The sequence below is a fragment of the Balearica regulorum genome, chromosome Z (genome assembly GCF_011004875.1).
Source record: "Balearica regulorum gibbericeps isolate bBalReg1 chromosome Z, bBalReg1.pri, whole genome shotgun sequence".
NCBI lineage: Eukaryota > Metazoa > Chordata > Aves > Gruiformes > Gruidae > Balearica > Balearica regulorum.
In genome coordinates this window covers 47,194,434-47,200,433 of record NC_046220.1, presented here as the reverse complement: position 1 = coordinate 47,200,433, position 6,000 = coordinate 47,194,434, and positions in this window count along the sequence as shown.

Genomic DNA, 6,000 nt, shown 5'->3' with positions numbered 1-6,000 from the left:
AGTCTAATCTGTCTGGTTATGAGCCTAGTTTTCTTATTCATCTACTTAAGTATTTTAATGACCGTAAATTTGGATAGTGCATGTTTTTAACAAATTGCATGGGCCTAGGTTTTGTTCTGTTCAATTTCCCTAGTAAATTAGGAGAAAGTTGTCCTTGCTTTGCAATTGTTCAGCTAAGGCTTGATACACGCCCCACATGTTCTTTGCAGGGTGATCAGAAATTAATATGCTGATTTTTTGTTATTGTAAAAAATTAAGATTGACTTAATGGAATTGTCTTCTTTTAATAAACAATTTTTTTTCATCCAGTTAAAACACAAATGAAGTTTTCATTTTCTCTTCTCAACAAACTGCAAAAGTTTTTACTGTTAACAGGAATAAATAGGTTTGAAATCTGCTTTAGATTTAATCTCTCAAGGGACCTAGGATTGTGTATCTACATGACGGTGGAGCAGGAGCAGTCTCCTCGCCTCCCCACCTCTCCAAAGAGTGAGAATTGGCAGGACTGCTCTTTTCACCTATGAATAGTCAGAAGACATGAAGCTGTGAACAGAGAAGTGACACTGGCTCCCCGGTTTGCACAGAAAAGTGCTGTGCGGTGTGTGCGCGACTCTTGGATATGGCATAGATCAACTCTGGACTGAAATGTCAGTGACAAAGAAAGGTGTCAGAGTATTCATTCTAAAATGTAACTCTTTAGGGGAAACTAAAGCATTCATCTCTTCTGCACTTAAGTAAATCTGAGTCAAGGCAGTTTCAGCTGCTACTGCAACTGGCATCCCTGGGGGAACTTTACATTCAGAGTCTAAAATAAAATATTTCTCTGCTTTGCAGTTCCTATTTTTTTTTCCTTTTTTTCCTCATTTTACTTTAATTTTTTCCCTCTTTTTTTCATTTCTCTGGGGTTTTTTTGGGTTTTAAATGTCATAAATAAATACATTTTTTTCATCTGTATCTAGTAATGATGGTTTTTATTTCATTGGCTAATTTTCGGAAATATGTCCTTTAATATATTTTATATATTTATATCCTTCTATCAGTAATGAACAGTACTATTCTGGTAATTGATGTGTCAACCTTTTTTTTTGTTTTTCCTTTTCTTTTAGTGAACTTATTAATTTGGTACTTTTTTTTTCTTTTAGCAAAAAAAAGCTTAAGACAAATATTTCAAAATTGTTTAGATGTATTTTCTTTCATTTAATCATATGACACAAATTCCACATCATAAGAAAGAATAATAGTGCTAGTTGTTTTTACTAATATGTCTTGTACATAGCCTAGTCTTAGTCATCTTTACTTCTGCTCACTTGAAAACTTTTTGTTTCTGTGCTAAACCTTTCCTGCTCCTTGTGGGATGTTCTAAGCCGAATACATTAATAAATACATATTTTTAGGGTAGAAAAAGAGATAAATTATTAAATATTTAGTCAGTTATCATATGAAATAAATATTGAAACCCCAAATCGCCACTAAATGAGAAAACATAGCCCTCTTGTTTCATTCAGCACAGCCAAATCTACTGCTTCCCATCAAATCCAAGTCATAGTAAAAGCAAGTTTTTCCGAAGCTGTTTTTCAGTAGTGTTGTATAACGCGGTTTGCATGCACTACTATTTCTTCATCCACTTTCATAAAGGTAGCTGTAGATGCAGGACCCTAACTGAAAATTATCAGACAGATTATTTTGTCCAAATGCTACATGTGTTTTATTTTCTTTATTACAAATATAATCCTGAAGTGAGTTGGAATTTCTGCCTCAGTTTGTGCCCATGAGCAGTGATGGTCCTGGTGATGCAGATCCCGGCTATTTCCACAGTGCCCTGGCACCAAGCTCAGGCTTAACAAGCAGAGCAGCCAGTTGCATCCCCACCACAGTTGGGGCAGAGCTCTGGGTCGCCTGTGCCAACTCCCTCTCCAAGAGCGGCAGAGCGTGATGGAGGTGTAGACAGAGGTGTGGCCATGGGCTGAGACTGGAGTACGAGCTCCATCCCCAAGAATGTCTAGACAACGGGGCAGTCTCAGAGATCTCTGTGGCTTCAGCACAGGCAGGATTACTGCTTCTCAGGAAATTACTATATGCTTGTGCTTGTGGTAGTTTTTTTGGTATGTTCAAGGGCAATGCCAGAGGTGCATCCTCCGGGTCTTCACCTGTGCGATGAGTGCAAACTGAGCCCATTGGTGCCCTCTGCTCCCACCAGTACCCTCTCTGTCTCAATCTCATTATTTCAATGTCTCAGCTCTTTGACTTCTCCTTACTTACCAAGTTCCTACTATTAACTCCATTTCATTTCCACTAGCCATTTTATTCCTTTGTTCTTTCATTTCAATATCCCTTTTGCAAAAGCCACATCTGTAGCTTTGGCACTATGAATCATTTTAACTCATTGAAACACACAAAACTTTACCTGATAATTCGAAGTTGGCTGGAGGCAATCGGCAATTAAACCCATTCTCTGGTCCCATAAGGATGTGAGGACATTAATCGCATGCTCTGCAAGGCAAACAAGTTCCCCCGTGTGACAAACAGTCTTTGTGAAAATGCTTGCTTGGGTGTTTCAAGAGATAGCATACCTCCATTTTATAATATGCTGGCAATGGCAGACAAATTAGGGGTCTCTTGCTGTGACAAGTCTTTTTTGTTGCCGAGTTTGTGGTGCATTTGGTTCACTGATCACACCCATCATTTGCAGGAGGCTAGAGGGATGAATACAGTTCCTTTTAACTAGTGTTGAGACAGTACAACTGTTGTGTTTCCCTAAATACTGCTGCTTTGTAAAAGGTGTGATCATGGGGAGCTATTCTTAGCAGAAGGGGGGCAGGGATGGTACGGGGAACTCTTACATGTATTTTTGCTTTTGATGAGGCAGCATAACGAAATCTTTTTTATACAGACAAATAATTTGGGGCAAAGAAAGGAAAAATTGTGAATTATACCTTTGAAAACTTCAGTGGGATTACCACGGGATTACTATCATTGTTCTCTTGTAAACCAGAAGACGCAATATCAATCATGACCTAACATTTAGACTCAAATTCTGAAATTTTATGCAAGTGAAATAGCCATATTTAAGCTTTGCAAAACATATTGTTAAGCATACCCATATAGTGAGTGTAAAGTACAAAATTCTTATGCATTTTTTATAGGGGTTGCATCATACATATCTGCTAATAACGAATTTAAACTGAAGTTGTTTTATAGATTTGAAATCTATTAGTGAAATAACTTGTTAGACAGTATCACTAGTAACATATTCAGTTCATCTCTCAGTACATAAAGGAAATGATTCACACTTCAGCAGGCATTTCTCCTAGCTAAATCAAACAATGCACAAATGACAGACCATGAACTTATTTACCTAGCCATAGGAATGATGATGTAATGTTTCTTCAGAAAAAAAAAAAAAAAAAAAGTAGCTTTTTTCCTGAGAATGGTATTTTTTGCTGAATTTTACTATCTCTCTGTCCTTTTAAGAATCTTTGATAGCCTCTCCTAGATACATAGCTTCATCAAATGAAGATATTGTTTTGCTGTATCCTTTAATACTTGCATATCTATACAGTAATGCATAACCATTTGACCACATCTACAGCATAATATGCAGCGTAAGTATTTTGTTGCCCATTTTTCCTCTGTCTACATGATCTTATTTTACTAAAGGTCATGGACAGGCCACAGGCAAGTTCTAAGAAAACAACTTACAAATTTTTTGTGAGATCACTTTCAACTAAGTTTAGAATTCACTTTTTTTTTTTTACTTTTCTCTTTCTGGAGCTGCTGAAAGTGAGCTCCTATGCACTGTGTTAAAGTAAATTTGAAAAATGTCAGGACAAAATCCAGGCTTACTAACTAAAATAGGAGCTGGGAATGATGGGTGAATCTAGGTGATGAGGCACTTGTTTTTATCTTTATAGAATTTTTTTTCTCTAAGAAACAGAAAGTGAAATTTTGCAAGTTTGATTCTTTTAGCATAGGAAAGCTTCCATATACCCCAGCACAGGCAGGTGAGCAAAAATAACTGTGCCATATCTGATATTGAGATTTTAAGGAGGAATGCCAACTGGACATGATTTGCCAATCTTATAATCTTCAAGGGCACATCACTATGATTTTGTTTTAGATTAATTGTAAATTATATTCATAGAATATATGCCTACAGTAATGGAGCTTTATTTGTTCACTTTTGATTAAGATGAAGAGTACCACTACAATGGAAAAGCAGAGGTTCTGAATATTCAATGCTGGTAATATCCAAAACCTGTAATGACTAAATACAACATCCAGTAAAATCCAACTTACATCCATGGTTGACTGATGAAAACACAGGTATCTCTGGCAATAAAAAATCCATCTAGTATAGTTTTTTTGATAGTACTGAGGAAAAAATGAAATAACAGAATGAGGCATTCATGTTCACCTCTATCTACCATTGATACATGTCCTTGGAATGCAAAGTATTGGTATTGGGAAATGAAATTTCCAATGGAAATTTGGTTGAATATTCTTTCTATTGCTTAAATTAGAGAAGTTTAATTTCAAAATAAATAAAAATAATTTTCAATAGAACTCATTTTTTTATCCCTTCTCTTCCTCTTCATGCTTGAGCTTTTTCAAAATACTAAAGTAAATGGTATGTCAAATTGCACAGTGTAGCTCATGTACAAAGGGACAAACGAAAACTCAGTAACTATTTTATTTTCTTTAAGCTCATTTGGAATATAGACTCTTATTATTGTGCCTTCTTAAATAATACAAAAATCTACTTTGTAAAGCATAGTTGCAACTGTAGGAAATACGTAGGATCCAGGCACAATAAAAAATGAATGATTGGACAGATTCCTGCACTACTGAAATTATTCTTATAACCAGGAATGTAGGACAACCTAAGTCTTTAGCTTCTAAAAACATACCCTTATTAAATCTGAATGTGCTATATCTTAAAGAATTCCCATTTTCTTTATATTAAGATGTGAAAAACTTTGGCTAATCACTTACGAATGCAGAACCATGAAAGTCACATATGATGAATACCCAAGCACTTCATAGATGAACGTTTCCATGTAAGGCATTGAAGATCTGTCTTCAACTCTGGGCAGCTGCCTCCACCCAATGTTTTCATTTGGATGTGCAGAAGTAAAGGTTAATGCTGCTGAAAGAGACATAAATGTGTTCATACAGCATATGCATTCCAGCTAGAAAACATCTGGCACAAGTAGTGCAGAACTGTGGCACAGAAGCCTCCTCAAGAAATGTAATCTTTCCCTGTCTAAAATTCAGAGTATATGAAAAGCAATAAAGCATCATAAAGATCTGGATCTTTCTTTGCATACAAAGTCTGTACTATGACGGATTCTACCTTTGGCACTGAGTGTCCAATTTTAAAATGTACATTTTCATTTAAACTATACAGAAATAAGACTAAACATATGTTCCACTTTACAATTCCAATTTGTCTGTGGCCAGAAGAGAAGGAAATTGCTGATGAGTGTGGGAATGGATTGGAACCTTTATTCTGGTCCAGCTGGAATACTGGACCACAGTCAAACTCTCTTACTCATATTGACTATTCTCTTTATATTTACCTACAGAATAAATACAAAAAAATGGAATCAGATTTTTGTAACTGTAGGTGGAATCCACAGAGACACAACAGCTCACTTAGGTGGACTTGCTTCCCCTCTGGAGTCTTTTAAAATTGCCAACTTTTCTCCATTGACTGTAAGAAAAATGAAGTGGAAGGACTGTTTTGCTGCATATTTAAATTTTAAATCCAAGAGAAGTTCTCAAATTAAACAGATAATATCTTAAATGGCTGCAGTGACCACGAAATGGTGGAATTCAACATCCTCAGGGCAGAGAGGAGGGCGCACAGCAAGCTCACTATCCTGGACTTCAGGAAAGCAGTTGTTGGCCTCTTCAGGGATCTGCTTGGCAGAATACTGTGGGACAAAGACCTGGAAGGAAGAGGGGCCCAGGACAGCTGGCTAATATTCAAGGATCACC